Source organism: Aotus nancymaae, unplaced genomic scaffold (genome assembly GCF_030222135.1).
Source record: "Aotus nancymaae isolate 86718 unplaced genomic scaffold, 86718_ANA_hifiasm-v0.15.2.pri h1tg000010l, whole genome shotgun sequence".
Taxonomy (NCBI): Eukaryota; Metazoa; Chordata; class Mammalia; order Primates; family Aotidae; genus Aotus; species Aotus nancymaae.
In genome coordinates this window covers 75,727,270-75,752,841 of record NW_026988421.1, presented here as the reverse complement: position 1 = coordinate 75,752,841, position 25,572 = coordinate 75,727,270, and the positions used below count along the sequence as shown (strand labels likewise).

At 46.9% G+C, this 25,572-nt stretch overlaps 1 pseudogene; it reads right to left on the bottom strand.

Annotated features, from left to right (window-relative positions):
- Positions 1 to 250: 250 nt before the first annotated feature.
- The window catches only part of LOC135273923 (uncharacterized), a 61,077-nt pseudogene continuing 35,755 nt past the window's right edge, over positions 251 to 25,572 (bottom strand).

The window sequence follows — 25,572 nt, the reverse complement described above, 5'->3', positions numbered from 1 at the left end:
TCAAGATAGAAGAGATCCAGTGTCCTGTGCAATGTGGCATGAAGACCAGGTTGGGCAGGCAGCTGCAGGCTGCCCCTGCCCCTTGCTTTGGAGCATGGCCCCTAGCAGCCAACCTTAAAGGACTAGAGGCTTCCCACACTCAGAAAACAGACCCCACTGTCAGGATTTAGGCTGGTGTCAGGAGGTGCGGGGATCCCTCTACGGCTAGGGCAGCTGTTTATTCCCAGAGCACACACTGTGCTACCAGCCATCAGGCCTTCCAGTGGGATCCAGGCCCAGGCCACAGCCCTGACAGCCCTCCATCTGACAGAGCTGGAGGACCTGGAGGGCTGTGGGGGGCTTAAGAGTCCCCAGGGGCCAGGGCTCTGCATGGCAGATCAGCTGTGTGGTGTGTCTAGCCTGGGTGGTAGGGGCCAGACGCCCTGTAAGCAGCCACAGAAACTTGGCCCCATGGGTAGGCAGGAGGTGGTGGTGGTGTCAACCATGGGGCACGTGGTGTCTGCTGCACTTCCAGGAGAAAGGAGCCTGGTGGGGTCCTCAGTGCTGCAGGATTGGAGTCAGCGATGCTGTCTCCAGACACTCACACACTGTCCTGACAACAAGTGGCACCAGTCAAGCGACTTCTCTCTCCAGGCTTAGTCCTGCGGTCTGAGGGGAGACAAACTCAAGGCTCTCCCCTTGCCTTGGGTCTGGTTCAAAGGCAACGAGGGCACTGTCGGGGCTGGACTTCCTGTGGGCACAGTTGGAGTCAGGCTTGGTGTCTGACTCTTGAGACCAGGAGTTTGAGCCCAGCCTGGCCAACATGGTGAACCCCATCTGTACTAAAAATACAAAAATTAGCCAGATGCAGTGGCATGTGCCTGTGGTCCCAGCTAATCAGCTGGCTGATGCAGGACAATCACTTAAACCTGGGAGGCAGAGGTTGCAGTGAACTGAGATTGCAACACTGCACTTCAGCCTGGGTGACAGAGCTAGACTCTGTCAATAAATAAATAAATAAATGGATAAAATACAGCTCTTGGCCTGGTGCAGTAGCTCATGCCTATAATCTCAGCACTTTAGAAGGTCGAGGTGGGAGGATTGCTTGACCTCAAGCGTTCAAGTTCAGCTGGGCAACATAGTGGGACCCCTGTCTCTACAAAAACAAGTTTGAAAACTAGCCAGGCAGGGAGGCACACACCTGCAGTTCCAGCTACTTGGGAAGCTGAGGTGGGGGATTGCTTGAGCCCGGGAGGTCGAGGCTGCAGTGAGTCATGATTGTGCCACTGTTCTTTAGCCTCTCCAGATTTGCAGATCTCATAATTTTAAGTCATTATCCTCCACCATCCTTTGCTTTAAGTTGTGATATAATGACATCAGTTTTTCTGGAATCACATTAGAGTCTATAGATGTGATTTTCTTATAGATATCCTGCACTCACATCAAAGCTGAATTTTCTCTCTTTCTCTCTCTTTCTTTCCTTTCTTCTTCTCTCCTTTTTTTTTTTTTTTTTTTGTTCCAGACAAGGCCTTCACCTCCTGGGCTCACGTGATCCTCCTGCCTCAGCCTCCTGAAGTGCTGGGATTACAGGCATGAGCTACTACATCCAGCCAAAAACTGCACTAGATAAAAAGGTATTCGGCAAAAGGATCAAGGTTTCACATCTGCTGGGATGGCTGCAGTGATGACATTGAGAATTTCCTTTTCTTTTTTTACAAGGGTTCTTAGGCTGGATCATTTATCTTGAAATGGTGGCAAGTGCAGCTGCAGGCCTCCATCTACAGCACATGTCAATCAATCCACCATTTGCTTGTACTGCCAAGACGTTTCTCTGCTTCTTGGGAGCACTTCCAGCATCACCAGTGGCACTTCGTATGCATCCCATTGTATTCTTCAGGTTTACAGTATTGCACTAAACATGAAAAATCAGTGAAAACCACGAGAGATCACATTTCACTGTGATACACAATCTACTGGAGAGACAGGTGCTCACGCGGAGACGGCTAGTGTCACATGGCATTTGAAGTGAACACTCTCAACACGAGCTCACGGCAATAGCAGCGGGAGTGGCGGCAGAATTACTCCAGTAGTACAGTGCGCTCCCATTAAGCTATGCAGTTATGACTTAATACTGCATCTTTACATTTGTTTATGTTTCTCTTGACTGAATGGCACCATGTACTGTGTTTGTGTGCATAACTTTTGATAAATGTTAACTGTTTATAATAGATTTCTGTGTATTTTATGGTACTAAATGATAAAAATAAACTAGCGTCTACATATATTTTATGCATGTTCATGACACACCTTTTTCTTTTTGTTTCTTTTTGTTGAGAGGGAGTCTCACTCTGTCACCTAGGCTGGAGTGCAATGGCGCAATCTTGGCTCACTGCAACCTCCACCTCCTGAGTCCCAATTCAAGTAATTCTCCTGCCTCAGCCTCCTGAGTAGCTGGGATTACAGGTACACATCACCATGCCCAGCTAATTTTTGCATGACATACCTTCTTCTTAACTTTTTCAATATTTCTAGGATACAAGGTTCATCTACAAGTTTCTTCAAATGTTTACAAATCTCCAAAAGATGTTTCAATATCAACCCAGGCCAGGTGTGGTGGTTCATGCTTGTGATCCCAGCAATTTTGGAGGCCAAGATGGGAGGGTTGCTTAAGTCTCAGAATTTGAGACCAGCCTGAGCAACATAAGGAGACCCTGTATCTATCTATTATCTAAGAAGATTTCATTTAAAAATTTTTTAAGAAAAGACTCTGTATATAGGTGCACCCATGTAGTTCAGACTTGTGTTGTTCAAGTGTCACAATTGTACATGTGGTGAGTATATGACAGATGACAAAAAATGCTATTCTTATTTCCCCATCTGATCCCATTTTAAAGAGGTGTTTAGGTCTGAGAATTTTCACACATGTGAGGTTCCACAGTCAGGATGCTGGGGAGTGGCACCCTGCTTGCTGGAGTCCAGCCCTCCCATCAAACCCTGCTGACTGGTGATGCCCCTTCCATCCCTGTCACACTGTTGTCTCAGAAGGTCGTATGAGTGGAGACACACAGCATGGGATCTTTGTAACTGGTTGTTTTCACTAAGAATCATGCTTTTGAGCTCCATCTCCATTGCTCTGTGTGTCAGTGGCCTGTTCCTTTCGATCGTGGAATGGTGTTTGCCTGCACGGGGAGACACAGGTGGTTACGCCTTCATCAGTGGGAGGACGTGTGGTCATGTCCAGATTTGGGCGATTATGGATAGAGTTGCTATAAACATTTGTATAGAGGTTTTCATGAGCACATGATCTTTCCTTACTGCAGGGAAAACAGCTGTGGGACTGCTGGGCCATGTGATTTAACAGAGCTGTCAAACTGCTTTCCAGTGGCACCTCACTACCTCACTATGGTTTGATTTGCATTTCCCTAATGACTAGTGCTGACGGTCTCTCACAGGCTTACTCTCTTCCACATAGAGCGTCCTCTTTGGTGAGGGTCCAAGTCTTTTACCCACTTTTGTCTGGATGGTTCCCTAACTTTTGATTTTGTGAGTTCTTTGTACATGTCGGATACATTCTTGTTGGATGTGTGGTTTGCAGACATTCTCTCCCAGCCCATAGCTGTTTTTTCAGGGTATTTTGCTATAGTGTTTTATTTTGATGAAGTCTAATTAATGGATTTTTGCTTTTACATGCACTTGGTGTCATGTCTGAGAACTCTTTCCCTAACCTCAAGTTATGAAGATTTCTTCCTGTGCTTTCTTCCAACACTTTAAACACACACACACACACACATACACACACTCACTCAAACCAAATAAGGAGGAAACATCGATGACAATTCCAGTCCTGGTTTCTGTAACTGGTCACATGGTCCTATAACTACCTTCTTCCACGCCGGAGTCTGTATTCCCTTTGCCTTCAGAAAGCCTCTGCTGGTTGTGGCTTTTCACCTGGTGGGGAACCTTCATTCCCGAAGGTTCTGGACCATTACTAATCCTACCTAGGTTGGGTTGCTGTGCTTTTCCATTGATATTAATCACAGCACATGCCCCAAGGGCACTCCTATATCCCAGACATGCTCTTCCCGAGCCCATTGTGAAGCAGCAGTGCCGTTTCTCCTTGGTGGTCTGTATCAGCCACCTCCACCGGCATCATAACTGCTTCTTACCCAGTTGATCCAGAGGCATAAGGAGCTTCGTGCTGCCATGTAGCAGCCTAAACTTTCAGCAATGGATCATAGCTGTGTCTCCTGGTGGCAGCATTCCTCCTTCTGGAAATCAGACCTCTTGGCCAGCAGAGCATAAGGTGGTGGAGACAAGGAGCAAAATTTTGCCAGTGGGTCACTAGGGGTGATGGTGAGTACTGCTACTCTGGTTTCCACTCATAATTCATGGACCTGTGAGTCCTGTCTATGGGAGAAACAGCACCATGTATTGGACACTGGTTCTGAGCATATCCAGCCTTCTGAGAGCCTTGCCCCAGTCCTGAAAGGCACTGCCACCAAGCTGACCTGTCACTGACTCCTCCAAAGGCCATTATTTCACCATCTGTCTGGCCAGCTGCCTCAGGACAGTTGCCTCAGGACGGTGGGAGCCTGGAAGGCCAGTGAATTCCATGAGCATTGGGCCATCACGGCATTTCTTTTGCTGTGATGTGAGTTCTTTAACCAGAAGAAATCCTGCATGGATTCCATGACAGTGGAGAAGCTATTCTGTAAACCCACAAGTGGTAGTTTCAGCAGAAGCACTGCAGTCAGGGAGGGCAAATCCATATGCAAAGTGTGTATTCCACTTAGAACAAATACTGCCCCTTCCATGATGGAAAAGGTCCTAGGTAATCAACCTGTCACTGGGTGGCTGACTGGTCACTCTGAGGGATGGTGTCATACTGGGGACTCAGTGTTGGTCTCTGCTGCTGGTAGACTAGACACAGTGGTGGCCGTAGAGAGGTCAGCCTCGGTGAGTGTGAGTCCCTGATCCTGAGCCCATGCATAACCTCATCCTTGCGACCATGGCCACTTTGTTTCTGAGACCCTGGGGTGAAGACAGGGGTGGCTGGAGAAAGAGACTGACATCTACAGAATGGGTCACCTTATCTACCTGTTACTCATGTCCTGCTCTGCTGAGGTCACTCTTCAGTGAGCATTCACATAGGACACACATACTGTCACATTTTCTGCCCTTCAGTGAGGTCTACCCACATACCTCTTCCATGGGCTTCTCTGTCACCCATCTGCCTATCATGTTCTCTGCAAGTCTCTAACCAGCCAGCCAAATTACTGGCCACAGCCCATGAATTGGTCTCACATCTGGCCATTTCTCCTCCCGAGCAAAGTGCACGATCAGGTGCACTGCCCCAAGGTCTGCCCCTGGGGAGGGTTACACTTCACCTTTGTCCTTTAGGGATGTCCTAGAAGGAGGCTGTTACAATGCAGCTGTCCACTTTCAGCTGGTACCTGGGTACCACACAGAATCATCTGTAATCCAGGCCTGAGTCTTCTCTTCCTCTGTCATCTGGTCCTAGGGAACTCCCCATGAGGCCATCGGTGCAGGCTGGGAGAGAGAAGGCAGTGTACCAGGGGTGGAGACCATGGGCATTTGGGCCACTTCTTCGTGTAACTGACTTGTGCCTTCAGGGCCTGCTGGGGTCTGCTCATGTACAAACCCCTTTCCTCTGATGATGGAGCACTGCCATGGATGCTTGTCTTACGCTTGGTGGGTCAGACAAAACTCAATTCATGCTGGGCAGCTCAGGTCACATGGGATCTTCGTAATCCCAATTAAACATTCAGCCCAGGCACAGATGAAGAGATGTTTCTCAAAAGGAGAATAGTTTTCTGCAGAGGATGGCAGGGCTGTGCACTGAAATCCATAGGGGCCTGCCAAAGGCTCCAAACTTATCGTCCACTGATGCTCTGAGCACCACTGCATCTTCTGGGTTACATGGTCCCTGTGGCAGAGCAGCATGCACGGCCACCTGGACCTGCTGCACGGCCTTCTCTTGCTCTGGTCCCCACTCAACACCAGCAGCCTTTCAGGTTACTTGTTACATGAGCTGGAGCAATACACCCAAATGAGGAATATGCTTCCACAAAACTCCAAATAGGCTTACTAGGCGCTGTGTCTGTTTCTTGGCTGTAAGAAGAGCCAGAGACAAGAACTCACCCTTTCCCCTTAGAAGGTATGACTCGGCAGGTCCCACACTGCTGGACTCCTGGGAACTTCACTGAGGCAAGGCCCCTGAATTGTGACCAATATTTTTTGAGAGACAGTGTCTCATTCTGTTGCCCAGACTAGAGTGCAGTGGTACAATCATAGCACATTGCAGCCTCAAACACCTGGGCTCGAGGAATTCTCTTACCTCTGCCTCCCAAGTAACTGGGATCACAGGGGCACACTGCCATGCCTAGCTATTTTATTTTATGATTTTTTACTTTTTTTAGAAATTGGGTCTTTGCATCCCTGTAATCCCAGCAACTTAGTAGGTTGAGGCAGAAGAATTGCTCTAACTGGGACCCAGGAGGCGGAGGTTGCAGTGAGTTGAGATCGCAGCACCGCATTCCATCCTGGGTACAGTGCGAGACTCCATCTCAAAAAAAAAAAAAAAAAAAGAAACGAAAAAAGAAAAGAAATAATGGGGTCTTGCTTTGTTGCCCAGGTGGTCTTGAACTCCTGGCCTGAAGTGATACTCCCACCTCACTTTCCCAAAATGCTGGGATTATAGGTGTCAGCCACTATGCCTGGCCTACTTTTGCCAAATTTGTTTTCCATCCTCTGACACACAAATATCTTACCAGTCATTTAGAGTTTCTTCTTCTTGCTCACTGGATCTAGTCAGAATGATGTCATCAATGCAATGGACCATCAGGGCAATCAAGATCTATGAGAACGACATGACGACGTGGGCTGGAGCATCAGTAGTCCCCCAAGGGAGGGCACCAAAGGCGGAGGTTGGGCACTGAGGGTGGAAGGTTGATGGCCTTGCCAGCTGAAAGCAAACTGCTTTTGGTGGGTCTCATTAACAGGAATGGAGAAAAACACTTATTAGCTCAATAGCTGCATACCAGTACCAGGGGATACGGTAATTTGCTCAAACAATTACCACATTTGGTACAGCAGCTGCCATGGAAGTGATTCTTGGGTTAAGCTTACAAGAATCCACTGTCATTCTCCAAGATCCATCTATCTGCGTGGGCCAAATAGGTGAGTTGAAAGAGGATGTGGCAGACTCAGTGTGTGGGAATCGCCACCCCTGTGTCTTTCAAGTCATTGTTGGTGTCACTAGTCTCTGAGATTCCCTTTGGGAATGTGGTTTTGCTTTTGGTTTGCTATTTTCCTAGGTAGAGGCCATTATAAAGGCTCCATTTGGCTTTCCCAACCATAACAGTCCTCACTCTATAGCACCCAAGGTGGGGAAGCCACTAGGTTGCCGAGCATGTCTGTTCTGATGATGCATTGAGAAACCTTTGCAGTGACCACAAGGCGGGCTTGCCCACTATGAGACAAGCCTGAACTCAAACTCTACTGCTCCCCTAACATTCATAAGCCCCTATTTTGTCATTTTGGGTCAGTTCAGAACCCAGCAGTCCCCAAAGTATCTGATTATTTCCTTTCCCCACGTGCACAGTTTCCCTGGTAAAAGGCCATAGGTCCCTTTGGGGAAGGCTGGAAGAAAGGCTAATGGTATAGATTTTTGGCAATGTACCAGGGTCCTTCTTCAAGGGGACTTGGCCTCTGCTATGGCTTGAGTGTTGGTTTCTCCCCAGATTTATATGTTGAAACCGAACCTGAAATGCAACAGCATTAAGAGACAAAGTCTGCAGGAGGTGACTGAGGCATGGGGGCTCTGCCCTCATGACTAGGATTTGTGCCCCCATAAAAGTGGTTGAGCAGAGCTGACTTGCCCTTTCTGCCACGTGAGAATACAGCAAGAAGAACCCTCTAGGAAGCAGAAAGTGAGCCTTGACCAAACTCAGAAGCTGCTGGTACCCTGATCTTGGATTTTCCAGCCTCCGGAACTGTGAGAAGGAAATTTCTGTTTTGTATAAATGACCCTGTCTCAGCTCTGAGTGGACTAAGATAGTCTCCACCCCTCATTCAAGAGGTTCTGGGTCTGCAAAGTGGTTCAAGTCCAAGAATTGGTTGAGAAGCCATGACTCTGTTTCCATTATTCAGGTTAGACCTTTGTTCACTCAACCTAGAGTTTTCTGCTTATACAGATCAAGGAAGGATTCATAGGCTTCCTATCTGTTTCACTTCTAGGGCCACCATGATCAGCTAGGAAATGCCATAGGTCTACATAAGTCAGAACATTCTCTCTGCTGCTTTGACTCTACTGTCTACCACAGTAAGCACACCCCTCTTGCCTTTGGTGACTGAGTGCTACCACTTGCTCCTGACAGCCTGGGATCCAATTACTTCCATTGCATTCAGGTTTCCTCATTCAGTAAATGACTTCCCATTGTAAAGTCTGGCCTACAGAGAAGAGTGATCACAGAACTCTTCAAAGACGCTGGAGCTTCCCTCACGAGTTTATTTCTCACAGTCATGGTGAAAGTTACGTCCTGTGGACCCTGCCAGTATTGGGGAGTAGTTCTGAAATGACAAATCCAGGCTGGGTGTGGTGGCTCACACCTATAATCCCAGCACTTTAGGAGGCCAAGACACATGATCCCTTGGGCCCAGGAGTTTGAGACCAGCCTGGGTTACAAAAATATATGTTTTTTTAGTTGGCCCGGTGTGATGGCAAATGCCTGTAGTCCCAGCTACTCGGGAGACTAAGGCAGGAGAACCATTTGGATCTGGGAGGTCGAGGATGCAGTGAGCTGTGATTGTGTCACTGCATTCCAGTCTGGATCTCAAAAAATGAAAAAAAAAAAAAGATAAATCCAGTAGTCTAACATTCCAGTTTCCTTTAGCCTTTGAATCCCTTCCTTTGCATTGAATCAAAGAAGTCTGAGCATTTCCAACTCTCTCACTGTGGGCAACCTTTTCAGTAAATGTTTTAGCCAACCACCAAACAAATTGTTAGAGCTCTTTCTTACTCCCTCAAGCTGCAATATTGAATGCAGAATATCTCCTTGGTGAGAATAAACTTGTCCTGATCTGACTTTATGTTTCTTCCACCATTATCCCACACTCTTTATATCCATTTCCACACACATCCCATGGACTTCCATCTGTGTAAATTAGGACACTCAAATAGTTCTTTTGGAGTATAATGTATCTCCTTGTGGGTCACACTTATACCACACCTTTATGGGCCTGCTGGGACTTGAATTTATGTATAGGTCTATAAACAAATAGGGGTGACAGAGATGGGTCCTGAGGAGACTCAGCATTTTCTCACATGGCCACTGCCTCAGGGGAGGCCATCACAGCTTCCTCAGGCAATGCAGGGTTAATCTCCCAGATCTAGTTAGGGAGGCCACTCCCACTGGGGGTAGGGAGGCCTCTTCCCTGGCAAAAAAGAATCATCTGAATTTAGGGACTCAATGTCCTCAGTTTCACTGGGGTCTTCCCACATACTCATCCCTACCCAAATTTCAGAACTCCATTCCTTCCCCATCTATGTCCTAACACCATGCAAGGCTGGGAGTTAAACTTGCATTGTAATTCAGTGAGACACAGGGTGAGAATCTGAGTTTGATTTTCAGCAATCTCAGCTGAGGGGCTACCTGGGCTTATGATCTATTTGAAGGCACACATAGGAGCTTTCAGGTCATTTATGTGATATTGAGTTGGGAATTAGAATTCCTGAGCTGATTCTTTTATTTCACCATTTTGTCCAGTGACAATAGAAGCAACCATCTAGTATCTATTAGTTTGATGAAAATATTTGAAATGCCCTATACACAGTCACCCACATCCTTGCTTCTTATAAAGCGGTTGATTAGGAGCCTCCAACAGTGATATTTGTGTATCTCAATCCTTATAAAAACCATAAGAGATACAGGAAATAGAATGCCAAAAGGTTAATAAGCTCTTCAGTATGTTAATTTTGAAGCTTTCCATTTTTCTAATCACTACTTCATATGACCTACTCATAAATGTTAGCACTGGTGTTTGACTGAAAACCCACTTAGTAACTTCATAGCCTTACGTGCAGTTTCCATGCTCTTGCTCTATTTCCACCTGAAGCAAGGCCCCCTACAAAACCCTTCACACGCCAGCAGCTCGGAGAGAGAAAGGCGTTTGTAACAGGCAACTGCTGTGGCCATTAATTGCTGAGTGTGTACAGACAAAAAGCCTCCTCTGTGGCCTGAATCTCTGCTGCAAAGAATAGCCAGAGCTGGGCCTGCAGAAATGCAGTGCATGACAAAACACAGGCACGGGGATCCAGCAGCAGCCGGTTCTGCCCACAGGCGAGTTCTACATAGCACTCTCGCTTTCCCCAGATCCCTCTAGTCTCAGGGGAAATCCTTCCTGCATGTTTGTCCCAGTTGCTCATTTTGTCTGCCCCAAATCCCTTCTCTTCTTTGAGGCTAAGACCTTGAGAAATAAATCCATAAAGGCCTGCTGGCTATTTCCATGGTCAGTTCTTCCTCATCCCTGAAGATCAGAATCCAAGCATCAGCTTAGATGGAGGAAGGGAAGAAAAGGAAGTAGTTTGCCCATATCAAAGCATTACACCCATGAAGACTCTACCTGCGTCAGGAGGCCTGGATCCTCCCTTGTTCTGCCGCTGATCATTCTTGTGGCCTGGGTGAACCCCTTCCCTCTCTGATCCCTGGGTTCACCTGCTTGTATCCCACAGAGGCAGAGTTCACAGTTCCCTCCCAAATACATATGTATCCTTAAGGCCAGGAACTGTATAGTTTGGAAGATGATGCAAAATTAACATGTGCTTAATGAAAAAAGTTACTGCTTTTTGAATAGTTCTAAATATCATAAGTATAATTATAACTGTTTCAAATGTATTGCACACATTGCTCAGTTAATCCTTATAGCACCTTGTGAGAAAGACACTATTTTGGTTTTCGGTTTAAAAAACACAAAGCAGAAATTTGAGGCACAGAGAAGGCAAGTCACTTGCCCAAGGTCACACAGCTTGGAGTGGTGGAATTATGACCCAAATTCAGGCAGTCTAGCGCAGGGCTCCTCACTCTTCACTGCCGGGGGGCTGCTCTTGCTGGAGACACACTTCAAGACAGTGGGAGTGCGGTAATATGCAGATATCATTCAGTGCCAGCCTCCCCAGCTGCCCACCTCTCGGCTCCCTCAGGCCAATGCAAATCAGGTGACCACACGATGGAGAAGAGGACTAGGGCTGGGGCCCAGCCAGGCACATGGACACAGACATGCTGGTTGTGAAACTGACAAAACATTTCCAAGCTGGCTGACAAAAAGTCACTGCCCCAATCCACCTACCCCCTGGCCTGGTCACGAAGCCCCTCCCTACTCCACACTCAGGATCCAGCCATTAAAGCAGTGACCCTAGGCCTTAGACGGGGCCCCCAAGAGGCACCTACCAATGTGGCAGCTGCAGGCAGAGAGGTTGCTGCAGTGTGCTCTGTCAGCACTGCCCTAGCCCAGGGTTCTTCCCAAAGTCCTTCAGGCGTTCGCAGGTGAACAAGGAGACTGAAGCCTTCAGTGTCCACCTGAGCCTCTTTCCTGCCCTCTCTGTGGGGACTGACTCCTGGCCAGCTCTGGCCTTTGGTACCTGGTTTTCTGCCCAGGCTGGTGGTTGGCTGTGCTCCTGGGTGGCACGGTTCCTGCTCATTCTTCCCCTGGAGCTGGACTCTACATTTCCCATGTATGGGTACCCCAGTCTGCCACTGGCACCCCAGCTGGAAGCCACAGCTCCCTTTCTTCTCCCCCTCACATCAGCCCTTCCAAATTGCCTGGAGTTTCAGGCCTGGTGGCTTAGAGAGCAGATCTCTGTCTGCGAAGGGGATGGGTATCCCTGTGGCCCTTGGTTGGTGCCTTCCACCCACCAGTATAGGCTGCCCCATTCCTCACGCCCTGCTAGAAGCTCTTTTCTCCCATTTAAATCCCATTCGGCATTATTGGAAAACATGCCCAGCATTAGTGTGATGTGCTGTATGCTCAGCTGATGGTAATAACAACCACTTAGCTCTAATAACTGCGTGTCAGACGCTGTCCCTAGGTGCTTTATATTTATTAAGTTAATCCTCACGGTAAACCCATGAGGTAAGAATTGTTACCATCTCCATCTTACTGAAGAGGACTCTGAGGCACAGAGAGGCTATGGAACTCACCATATCACACAGCAAGTCATAGAAGTGTCTGGAGTCAGATCCAGTCCCTGTACCCGCAACTGCCACACTATGGCTGACATGCTACAGTACAAAGGGATGAGTGCCAGGGCAGGAAAGACCGCAGACATACCATTTCAAGTCCAAACAGGAATATTTAGGAAAATGTTAATAATTAGTTTATCCCAAGACTTTTACATCTCAGGGGCAGCTTTGAAACAAATGAAACTGACCAGCTGGGAAACAGGCCCAGGTTTCCAGGGAGAATATTCCTTTCTTGGCTACTGGGGGGTCCTTCGCCCTGTTCCAGGGAGAGTTCCAGGCTGCCTAGAAGCAGAGCATTCCGGCTGGCCTCAGCCTTGCCCACTGGCCACCCCTGCCTGCCAACAAGCCAACGGCCATGCAGAAGCTTTATTCTCACCAGAAGATGTGCGTGAAGCCGGTTTCTAGATGAGAACAAACACCCTCTTTCTCAATCCTCCGGAGAGAAGATGCCGTGCCAGACAGGAGTCCTAGCAGTGCAGGCAGAGTCCCCTACTGGGGACTTGCAATTTGGGAGGAAGCCTCGCGCAGACAGGTTTTCCAGCCCGAGCCTGCTCTCTTCGGATACTCGGCTGCGCGGCGCCACCTGCTGGACAGACCAAAAGTTTCCTCTTCGGCTGCGGCACCAGAGACCCCGGGCTTCCCTGAGGCCACCTTCAGCTCCTCCAACCCTAACCCTGGCCAGCAGGAAGGCGGAGATCTTCGCCTTTCACAGAAAGCTTGTGCCGTGGGCAGTAGTCTCCGCAACTGGACATTTCACATGATCAATCAGTTGCAGGATTGTTCATTTATTTATCTCTATTACTTGTCTTTTTCTGATTCTCAGGGCTCTGACTTCTCCCAGGTCACCCTCATGTCACTCCTTGGTTAGGGACACTAATCCTTTAAACTATTTGGGCCTCGGTTTCCCCATTTATCAGGATGGCGCAGGGATATTATGAACTAGAGAAAACCCCATCCTAGGTTATTGCACACCTGCCTAGATGGAGCCAGGTGCTGGGCTCACCACCCGGTGGCCCCTGGTGTCTGCAGATGTTCTCAAGCTCTCGGATATTGCTAGAACATGCCATTTCCTCTGGGCAGGGTGTACAGAAGCACTGAGCTCTTTTGAGCTGAGGGTTCTCGGCAGTTCCTGAACCCTCCTACCTATGGAATTTGAAGAGCGCAAGATGTAAATCAAAGTCCCAGAAAAACAACAAATTCCTACATAACATTAACTCTCAGAGGAGTAAAATCAATAATATTCACAAATTTAACACATTTCATATTTCTTCGTGGATGTTATACCTGAAATGCCCAGGTCTATTCTATTTCACTTAATGTTTTTTTTTTTCCTTTTTGCTCCTTGTTCCAAGCCCATTCTTATCTGTTATAAGCTGAATTCATGTTTCATGTTTTAATACGTGGATATGTGGAGATAAGGCATTTAAAGAGGTGATTAAGTTAAAAGGAGGCCATTAGGATGTGCCCTAATCCAATCTGACTAGTGTCTTAAAAGAGGAGGAAATGTGAGCACACAGAGAGACACCAGGGGTGTGTGTGCAGAGGGCAGACCATGTGAGGACACAGGGTGAAGGCAGCCTTCTGCAGGCCAAGAGAGGCCTCAGAAGAAACCAACCCTCCTGACATCTTGATCACAGACTTCTAGCCTCCAGAACCATGCGGAAATACATTTCTGTTGTTTAAGCTACCCAGTCTGTGGCATTTTGTTATGGCAACCCTGGCAAACTAATCTATCATCTTATTACAGTAAAGTCAATTGCTGCTCAATGAAACAGGACTTCAGCCTACATGGAGGTCAGACAGGAGGCATGATTTTATAATTAATAAAATCTTGGGCCTGGATGTGGACTCACACTCACAGAGGGCGGAGCCTGGCAGGAATCCACACATCTAGCTTCTCACCACAGTTCCAGGCACAGTGCTGGTCACTGGACCAAGTGGAATTGAATCGTCTACATTGCACAGTCTGGCAGGACCTGTCTGAGGCCCCTGCAAGGTCCTTGCTTGGATTTCTGCTTCTCATCCTTGCTAGAGAGTCACCAATTCCCCTTTGCAGAGAAAAGGACTCGTAAACTACAGTGCAGGGGTCAGGGAAGGGCAGGGTCATGTCTCTGTGGGGCTCTAAAGAGAGGCTGAAGTTTATGACTGTGTGAGATGTTTACAACAGAAACATTTGTTTCTCAAACTGCTCTGGGGTTGCTGAAGTGAATTTCCTCTAAAGCTAGAAAGTGCCCATCCATCTACTTGATGCAACTTCTCTGGAGACAAAGAGAGCAGAGATTTCACAGCTGCAGTGGATTCCTGGCTGGGGAGCAAGGGCTGATCAATCTAGCACAACTGGGATGAGTGCTGCAGGTGTCCCTCTACAGGTGAAGTGGCCGTATCTCTGAACCAAATTGCTGTTAACTTTTTTAAGAAGATAAAAAAAGGAAGGAAGGAAAGAAGGGAGAGAGGAAGGGAGGGAGGAAGGGAGAGATTCTGAAACGTGAACTTATTTATATAGTTTACCAAAGATTTATAAAATCAATCATATTTACAGTTTTAATACATTTTGTATTGAAAATTGTATCATTTCATTAAAACGTACCAAAATCATTCAAAATCATATCTCATTTAAATCAAGAGTGCCAGGTCTGAGTATATTACTCCATTCTCACACTGCTATGAAGAAATACCCGAGGCTGGGTAATTTATAAAGGAAAGAGGTTTAATTGACTCACAGTTCCTCATTGCTGCAGAGGCCTCAGAAAACTTACAATCATGGCAGAAGGCAAAGGAGAAGCAGACACCTTCTTCAGAGGGCAAGCAGGACAGAAGAGGGCAAGTAGGGGAAATGCCAGATGCTTATAAAACCATCAGATCTCGTGAGACTCTCGTGAGATGAGAACAGCATGGGGGAAACCACCCCCATGATTCAATTACCTCCACCTGGTCCCACCCTTGACACTTGATGAGATTCTGGGTGTGGACACAGCCAAACCATATCACTCAGCTTGAGCCTAAGCTGCACCCAGATCTTTTCTGAAAAGACAGTGAACAGAGGAACAGGGACTCCTGCTGGGCAGAGAGGGAATCAGGCAGAACAAGCTTGACCCAGGACCAGAGACAGTGCCCAGGGACCCAAAAGGTGTGATCATGAAGACACTGAGGAATCTGCCTTCAGGCCAGCCCCAGGAACCTGCCAATTCCTAAAGGGAACAAAATTAAATCAGGTAGCAGCAGCTTTTCCCTTAAAAACGCAAAGACCCAGGTGTGGGCAGTACCTATGTTTGTCCTGAGGAGGCAGGTTCGACTCAAAGTATAAATGGATTTGTTTTCTGTGTTTTCTTCCTCTCCCTTCTCACAGGTGCCCTGGGCCACCCCAAGCTGAAACAAGACTCCAAGAGACAGATACGGACCTAGGTAAAACGTGACTGCAGTGTGTTTTTACCAGGGCAGGTGCTTTTATTTTGCTCCCCAAATTAAGACTATGGCTACAGGGAGGGAAGAGAGTGGTAGATTGATGACAGGGACAGAAGAGGAAAGTGAGAAAGGAGAAAAGTCCTTGCAGTGGGGAGAGGAAGAAAGAGCAGGAAGCAAAAGGATCAGGGCGCCCAGTGAAAGGTGAGTGAAAGGGACCGAGTGCAAGCTGTGCTGGAGGGTAACCCTCACCAACCCACCCGGCAGCCAACAGCCTTAGACTAACGTAAACTCCTATGAACAAACAGTGGGTACTTGGACACTACTGGTGAGGATGGGAGCACAAGGAGAAAGCTTCGTCCCTGACCAACCAACGTGGAATGTCCCTACGATCCAGGGCAATAGTGGGCCCAGTCCCAGCGTCAGTGTCAAGTAGCCCTGGGAGCCAGCAGCAGAGGCGGGCATCCATCCCATAGTGCTGCAGTGCACTGCAGTGCCGGCCAACATCAGGAGGCCCTCAGAGCACCAAGCAGGGTACCTGGCAGAAATCTATAGCCCCTAGTAGGAGAGGCTATTACGGTGAGAGCTGGAAGGGGCAGAGAAGCAGGAGGCACTCTGGCAGAGGCAGCCACACAGCAGAAAATGGCCAGAAGCAGAGTTGCTTGTGAGCACGTGGGAGAGACACCCTGGAACTCCCAGGAGTGCCTGGACTAAGAAGAGAGGTCTGGGCCTGTGAAAGTCACGCAGACGGCTCCTAGCAGTGTAACCTCATTTGTGCCTCCAACCAGACTGGTGGGGACCAAACACCCTGGGAATAGAACTGGTCTAAGACATACTTGCAAATGCAGCTCCCCGTTTGAAAACACCCATCTGCCAAGGTTATGACAGATCTGATGGCAGGGAAACACAGTAACAGGTATATCAGAAACTACGCAAATGAAAAAGCCATGTGCAGTTTTTAGTTCCAGGAAAATGAAAAGATGTACAAGAAAGAAAAAGCAATTACAGCACTAACTTGACCTGCAGTGAACAAGGTTTTGAATTAAATTGAGAGGACCGGGGTGGATCAGGAGGATGAAATGAGATGCGGGCAGGAAATAGGTGAGCTGAGTCCACATGGACCTGATGAGAAGTCAGTAGACAATTGCCAAAAACTGGTAAGTTAAGAGGCAGTAGTCAAAAGTTGTAATTCAGAAAAACAAAAAATGAAGAGTAGACGAAATAGCTAGAGAATTGAGAGAGGTTGTGTCCAGGGAGCAGCATTGAATAAGATGGGAGAGGGGGCAGAAGGGAGCTGTGAGGCCTTCAGCTCTCGAGGTGATCTTGGACTTGTGAACTCCCTGCTCTGGGTCTCAGTTTCCCCATTTGTATCATGATGGTGCTTTCGAAGTGACCACTAGTGGCTCACCAGCTCTGCAGTTGCGGGGCTCTGAGCAGGTGGTGATGTGGATGTATGCATGGTGGGTACTGTGTGTGGGAATAAATACATTTTTCATGATCATAGCATTTGGTTGTCACAGAGCCTGGCCAGACCGGCCCCAGCACACATCTCAGAATGGCCTTCACACTCAGACACACACGTGGTTTCCCAAAGGCCTTTCTCAACTCAGCTGAAGAAAACTGTCCTGTCTCCAAGGCCAGCCTCAACCCACCTGCTCTGAGGTTGAGGGCAGGAAGTCACCTCTTAAAGGGCATCCTGTTCCTGCTGGAGTCAGGGGGCCACACTTGGCATGGGTTGCTCTTTATTGCAGATGCAATCATCCCAGCACCCTGAGGCCTCCCCCACCCCATCCTCCCTATCCCATCCCTGCAAACATGCCATGTTAGTCTCTGTCTGATGAATAAGACATAGATATATAAAAATGAAGAATGAATGAATGAATGCATACTCTGGTTAACTGTGCATTGAATGTCTTTCCTGTACACCAGAATTGAAGAACTTAAGGCAATGAAGAGATACAAAGCAAGCAGAAACCAACGTGCACATTCCACTCAGAGAGAACAAAAAGATCATAGTAACAGCAGCCTTGAGTTCCTCGTAAAGGCTTCTTCTCGAAGTAAATCTGTTGTGGGGAAACGAGGAAAAGTGTTCCCAAAGAAAGCAACTTGAGCTACTTCGGGAAATCTTCCAGGGCCAGGTACCCAGCAAGGCCACAAGTCACCATGTGGCCAAATGGCCCTCTCCATTGTGCACTTGTACGGCAAGTCAGATGGGAAATGCTCCTGGAGATGCCAGTCATCTTAAGACTGAAGTTCTAAGCAGGGAAGAGAAATACCAGTGTCTAGCACCTGCTCTACATCACCAACTTTTATATATCATCTTATTTAACCCTGGCAACGACCTTGTAAAGTAGGAATTATTGCCCTGATTACAAATGAAGAAACGGAACCTCTGAAACTAGTCTATCTTCCCTTGGTTTTCATTTCTTGTGAATGTCAAAGCTGAGAACAATGCCACGGCCAGATCATGGCAAGACACTCTCCTTCCTTATCTACTGACTTGCAAAAGACTTATTTCACACAGTTCCAGGGTGCTGGCCCTCATGACCCACTGGGGAGAGACACTCAGTATCAGAGACCAAGAGGGAAGGAATGTGCCTTGCCTGTTTTCTCTGTGCCTAATTCCAGGAAAGGCTCAACACATTTTCCAGGCTGGGGAGTGAATGGACGGTCACAATAACTTGTTGGTCAAGGAGGGTTGAGAGGAGAACCTGAAAAGGGAACCTAGACAACTGTATTCCTTTTAGAAACAGGGTGCTCCATATACAGCATGGAATACTATGCAGCCATCAAAAACGGTGAGTTAGTGTCATTTGTAGGGACATGGATGAACCTGGAAACCATCATTCTCAGCAAACTGACACAAGAACAGAAAATCAAACACCACATGTTCTCACTCATAGGCGGGTGTTGAACAATGAGAACACATGGACACAGGGAGGGGAGCATCACACACTGGGGTCTGTCGAGGGGAAATGGGGGAGGGACAGTGGGGGCTGGGGAGTTGGGGAGTGATAACATGGGGAGAAATGCCAGATATAGGTGATGGGGAGGAAGGCAGCAAATCACACTGCCATGTGTGTACCTATGCAACAATCTTGCGTGTTCTTCACATATACCCCAAAACCTAAAATGCAATTAAAAAAAAAAGAAAGAAAGAAACAGAGTGCTCATCACATTGTGGTAATTCTGTCTTCCCCACCAAATGGTTCTGTCTCTTTTTTCCATTTCCATGTATTTTAAATGCATTTAAACCAAGTGATCATTTAACAATTTCTGTGGGCTTCCTGGTATCTGTTTGGGGATTTTTTTTTTATTTTGTTTTTGTTTGACAGTGTTGAATCATCAAAATATTGCAAAGCATTTTTCTGGCTCACTGATTGATAGACTCCTGCCTAATTGCCTGCTGTTTCATTTCTTCTTTGTTAAAATGACACAAGGTTTTCAGTTCTGCTGCTTCCAAAAAATAAATAGTGCTGCTTGACTAGCCCTCCATCTGTGCCTCCACCAGGGTGACAGCACGTGCCACAAATCCCACAGATCACTAGCCCTGGGCAGAGGCTTGGGGTGGAGGATGGGAGGGATGGCAGGTAGAGAACAATGTCCTTCCAAGAGAGCTCCCTGCATTCCTGAAGCTCCTTCCCCAGGGCCTCTGCCTAACGTTACCCCATGGATCCATTGCCAGCCTCAGCAAGTCATAGGTGCCTATTTTCTGAATTGCCAAAGCATGTCTGGCGGAAACTAGGAGCCCCTACATTTAACCATGAGACTTTACATGTGCCCAATTTATCCAGCCAGAAACTACAGCCTTATACCTACTGGCCTCACCCATGCCACAGAACTGTGCTGCTGCAGTAATGGGGGCAGGTGAGAGCCCTGCCCAGTGCTCAGCTTGTGGTTCTTTTCCAGCGTCCTACATCTCTACCTACAGCTTCAACCATCTCTGGTCCCATGGGTTCACCTTGGATTTTAGGACTAGCATTGTCCTTCCAGGCTCACAGGGCGTGCTGTGCATCTTAGCCTTTGCCCCAGGCCAAGCTCATCTGGCCCCTAACCCTGGGCTTGTTCAGGAGGTCCAGGTTCACCCAGGTCCCAGGATAGGAAATCAAATCCCTTTTGGCAACATTAGAACTTCAAAAAGGAGGAAACCAGACTGGGTCAAAACATGATCTGTCTGTCTGACTCTCTCCCCAAGCTGCTGAGACCAAAGGCTCTACCTCCAATTTCAAGAATCTTCTCCTCTAACATTATATTCCTTTGGGAGCCAGTGGATGAAGGATTTCTTCAACTGCCTGGCCAGATAACCAGTCCCAAGCATCTGCCTAATGGTGAGGAAAGGGGATACATGTTTGGTGTCTGGGATTCAGGCCTTTCCACTCTGCCTCATCCCTCTGCCCTGCAGGTTCCTGGTACATATCAGAAGTAGAGCCACAGGAAACAGGGGCTTCACTAGAAACTGTTTCTCTCCCTAAACATCCCTTTCCCTACCTCTCCCCATTAGCAATGGAAATTAGGGGCATGAATACATTTTTCTGAGCACACCTCTGCCTTCCTCATAGACCCTTACCCAAACCAGAGATTGTCCAGGAGCCAACATTACAGTCCTGGCCCCTTGTGTTATAGAGAAGGAAGCACTGAGGCCCAGTGAGAGGAAAGTGGAGACAAGGCCACAGTGTGAGCCAATGGCAGAGACGAGGCCAGAACCCAGGAGCCAGAGTTCTAACCCGAGATTGTCCTAATTCCAGACTTAGCTATCTCCCAAAAGAAAACTCGGCACCCTGAAGTCCCTCTAAAGAGCTAGCTGTGTCTGTAGACACGGAGCACATTTGCTGGCAGACCCGGCTTGTCAGCAGCACCTGTGAAAAGGGTCAAAGGTTTTGACTGACTGAAAGGGCACTGATATGCCTGCTACAAAGTCACCATTCACAAGTATGAAATCAAAGGATTCACTGACTACTGTCACACAGATCTATCATGTGCACGCACGCACACACACACACACACACAGACACTTAGTTTAACAAACTTTCAATGCCAAAGTAAGAGAGATGCTTCTCTTTCTTAGAAAACTAAGACTTTATGTGGAGGACTACATTTCCTTTAAGAGGAAAACTTACAAATTAGAGCATTCCCAAAGAAAAGCAACCTAGAAGTCGAGCTAACTCAAAATAATGTGAGGCATTGTGTTTAAATATCCAGAAGTTTACAGAAGAGAAGACTAAACACAAATTTTTTTTTATTTTTATTTTTGAGACAGTCTCACTCTGTTGCCCAGGCTGGAGTGTGGTGGTGTGATCTTGGCTTACTACAACATCTGCCTCGTGGGTTCAAGCAATTCTCATGCCTCAGCCTCCCAAGTAGCTGGGATTACAGGCAAGCACCACCACACCCGGTCAATTTTTTATATTTTTAGTAGAGACGGGGTTTCACCATATTGGCCAGGCTGGTGAACTCCTGACCTTGTGATCCACCCACCTCGGCCTCCCAAAGTCCTGGGATTATAGGCATGAGCCACTGCGCCTGGCCCAAGACTAAGCACACATATCTGAACTCAGGTTGCTGAAAAATAATGTGAAAAAGACAATGGATTTATCGTGGGTCATTTTAGATTTATAATGGGTTCAATGGAAAGGCATAAAAGAATAGTGTTTTAACCACTGGAACTCTCTAAAATTGGAAGCAGTGAGTTCCCCTTCATTTCTAGAATCCAAACAGAGATGAAGACACCCAAGGACTTGGGATTCAGGCAAAAAACATGCGTTTGAACTAGATCAAGTTGATTCCGCAATCAGATAAATTCTGAATTCCTTATGCTGAATTTCAGCGTGAAGAGGAAAAAGGGAAGAAAGAGGAGAGGGTACTGAGTGTCAGAACCAAACTACCCTCCAGGAGACAGGGTAACAGGAGGTGACAGTGTGCTCACCAGTCTGCGTGCCTGTCACACTAGAATCATGACATCTTGCAATCCTTCCCGTATTTGTCATCAGTCCTTGGTTGCACATTGTAGAAGATCATGTATTTTCCGGCAAAATAAAGAATGTTTATTATAAGAACACAGGGTGTCTAGTGAAAAGTGGAAAACTGGTGAGACTTTCCCCTCTCTTGCACTTTTGCCTCTCCCTAAATATAAATTTATTCTTATTTACCTACAGACCACTTTACTTGATTCTTCAGTCTTAAATTCAAGATTTTAGAATTTATTCTGCAGGATAATTGGTTTTTCTAATATGCTTGAGGCTAGTTATCGCCTGGAGTGCTTGTCAAGGAAATCAATCTCTATGCCCCCAACTAGATGCACTGGTTTGGAATTTCTGGGAAGAGTCCTGATATTCTAGAAATTCTTGTCATCAGGAGTGCTTTTAAAACTTTGCAGAGTCAACTGGGAATCACTGAAGGTTTTGGAGCAGGGTCATAACATAAATGGAGTCATGCTTCTGGGAGATTAATTAGGTGGCTCTGTGGAAGCCAGATCATCAGCTTCTAGGTATAAAGAGCCTGGTAGAATAGCCCTAGTTGTTCCTCATGCTATAGCAGGAATGTACATGTCTCCTCCTCCGTGAGACTATAACTGTTTTAGGAATTGAGATAACTCATCCTTTACCTTTGTTTCTTTCCAACACGCCTTGGTCACATGTTATAACATATCAGCCTGGGCATCCAGAAAGTACTTCTCTAACTACAGCTTCACTCCTTCTACGGAAACTTTGATCCCTCTAAAGTTCCTTCCAGTCAACGCTTTTCCCACCTGAGCTTTGAGAACAAGCTCTCCCAGCTAAGACTTCTGCGATTTGCTTCCTTCCTCCAAGAATTGTCATGTTGATATCTACCAACCTGACCTATTCATAAAGTGGGAGCCATGACCCAATGCCCAGCAAGCTCCAGTTGCTGCTCATTAGACACCGAAGCCTAATGCCAAGGGCATTGCAGGTCAATTACTACCATCTCCAATCCCAAATCTGTATCGGTGCCTGGTCTTCTGTGTGTCCCACAGAGACACCCTCAACACATTCATGCATTCAGAAGAATTATTGAGGGTCTGGTTACTGAGAGTGTCAGATTTGCTACTGCAGGAGACCATAAATATATACCCCAGTTAGACCCACTTACTTTAGGGTTCAGGCATTTGTCAAAAGGGTCTAGAGTGCAGAACAGTCCTCCTGGGAATCCCACCTCACTTCTCCCACAATGGTGCTTTCACTTGAAGTCAGGGATATGCTCCATAATGTCGTCTCTTCAGAGGGATCCCAATGTTCCCCACTGAATCAACTCCAGGGTCAAATTCCACCTCCACACGGTCCTGACTCCCACAGTGGACACAGCTAAAGCCTATACTAACAAATATCTGTTGACTATTGAATGCATGTCTTTCCCACACAATCCCTCTATAGACAAACACGCCTTCCCTTCTCCTTTTTCCCCATTCATAAACATCCTTCTATCATGATAACTAAGAGGGCTTTGTGTCTCTTAGAGGACTTTCAACAATGTTGTGAGTTGGGGGCCTTATAGCATCTGCAAGAGGTAATTAGAGAGTACAATTATATTAGCTCTCTTTCATAGACAAGGCAAGTGAGACTCAGAGGAGTTCAGAGCTTCTCAGACCTGGGAGGATTGGACATGGCACTTGAGTCCAGGTCCTCTGCTCCCAGTCACTGTACTTTTTCTAAAATAGCCTCTCTTGGAAGGTGACATCACCTTGATTGAGCACCTACTATGTATTTTACATGCTTTGTCTCATCTAATCCTTGTGGCAGTCCCAGGAGAAAGATGCTACCCCTCCACTTTGTAAGCAAGGTGACCGAGATACTGGAAGGTCAAGTAACTTGCCAAAGTCACTCAGCAAATAAGTGACCGAGGCAGGATTCCAGTTCAGGTCTATCTGACCCATGCCTCTGCCCCTCACCACATCTCCCTGCCATGTAGGAAACATCCCATTCCATGACTGTCTCATTAGAAAACTGGCCCTCAAGTTACTGGAGCTAAAGCAGTCCTCATAAATAAATTACCTTCCTAATTAAATAGTGAGCAGTAATAAATAAATTACCTTCCTAATTAAATAGTAAGCCGTAAACTCACTTCCGGCCAGTTGAACAGAGCACTATGTGTAGTTGTTCTGTGCTGTCCCTGTGTAATGTCACATAAATTCCCAGCAGAATTATTTCAATTTTTAGGAAAAAAAAAGTTTTTGCCAGGCATAATGACTCACGTCTGTAACCCCAGCACTTTGGGAGGCCAAACCAGGCAGATTGCTTAAGCACAGGAGTTTGAGACAAGCCTGGGCATGGTGAAACCCCGTCTCTACCAAAAAAAAAATACAAAAATACAAAAAGTAGCTGGGCATGGTGGCACACATCTGTGGTCCCAGCTACTCAGTGGGACTGAGGTGGGAGGATCACCTGAGCCCAGGAAGTCAAGGCTGCAGTAAGCAGAGATGGTGCCACTGCACTCCAACCTGGGTGACAGAACGAGACTCTGTCTCAAAGAATAAAATAAAATAATAATAATAAAAATGTCCCAAACACAGACATCTTGATTCTGCACGCCTGCCCCTCCACATCATAAATGCACCTAACATCGCCAAAATTCCAGGAATTTGGCTGGAAATTGAAAGGGCTACTGATTAATTACATATGTAAAATCTTAATTAAAACACAAATGGCACCAACTACAAACTAGGACTTTAGCTAATTTTTCCAATAGGTAGTGAAACAAACTTTGTTGATTTTCCTTTCTGAAGTCTTACTTTCCTGCTAAAGTAGTGCTTTCTCATGGGAAGTGTCAATTGAAAACTCACGCAATTTATATATTTAGAAAGGATGACTTTCTTATAAAGTGTTATAGCTTGCAGGGTGGCCATCCCAACCAGCTGGGAAGTGAAGCCTCCAGCAGAGCCCAGAAGCAGGTACTTAAAGGAAGGGGAGAGTGCAATAGGAATTTATGCCAGTCGGGTTGGCCAAGCATACATATTTGACAGGTTATAGCAGGAGCTATGAATACTCACAAAGAGGGTCCTGATACATGTGTACTGAACAAGCATGCAGGTTACATGCATCACATGATCACTTTGGGGTGGAGGCTTAATATTTAAATGTATTACAATTAGGCCGTGCACGTCAAAAGGTGAAGAAGGGACATGAAGGCACTCAAGTGTGCGGTCTCTGTAAACTAGACAGAACCAGTCCTTATCAGTGGTCTCATATCAGGAGAAAGGTACTAAAATCAGTCTCTTGTGCAGTCAAAGCTGTAGTTACAGCTTGTGGAATGGGGGTCGGTTAGTATCTGTCAGTGGCTGAGCTACAATTATCTTAACATTGCTTATCTCAAGGCTAGTACTTGTTCAGTTGCTAGAGAAAAAGAAAACCCTCGTGGCAGTCACAACATAGTTATTCTTTAAATGCAGGGGTGGGTGACTTAATCCTTGCCTGGCATGGCTGTAGGTCCTGTTTATAATTTGGTATCTTATTGCCACAATGAGTCTGTTGTGTCAGCCTTATGATCTCTATGTTGACATTCATGCTGTTGTTTTGGGAGGGGGTATAATGAGGCACTTCTGACCTCCTGTCCCATCATGGCTGGAAACTCAGTTTTTAAGATTTTCCTGGGATCCCTTTGGCCAAGAGGGGGATCTGTTCAGTTGGTTGGGGGGCTTTGGGATTTTGGTCCAGGGTTGGACACACACTGTGCTCCCAGCATCTCTCAGTTCTCTCCTGCGTGAGCTGTGGCCATGGCCTCTTCCTTCTATCTGTCCCTATATGCTTTCCCTAACACAGGGATTCCTCAGATTCTGTCCACTGAGACTCATTTACTCTTGCTGTGCGAATTTCCTAGGATCTGAGCAGCCAGGATGTTCAATGCACCACATATGCCTTCTTAAAATCTCTGCCATTTCTTCTCTGCTGCTCTGCTCTGGGTTTTCTTCTAAGACTTGAAATAC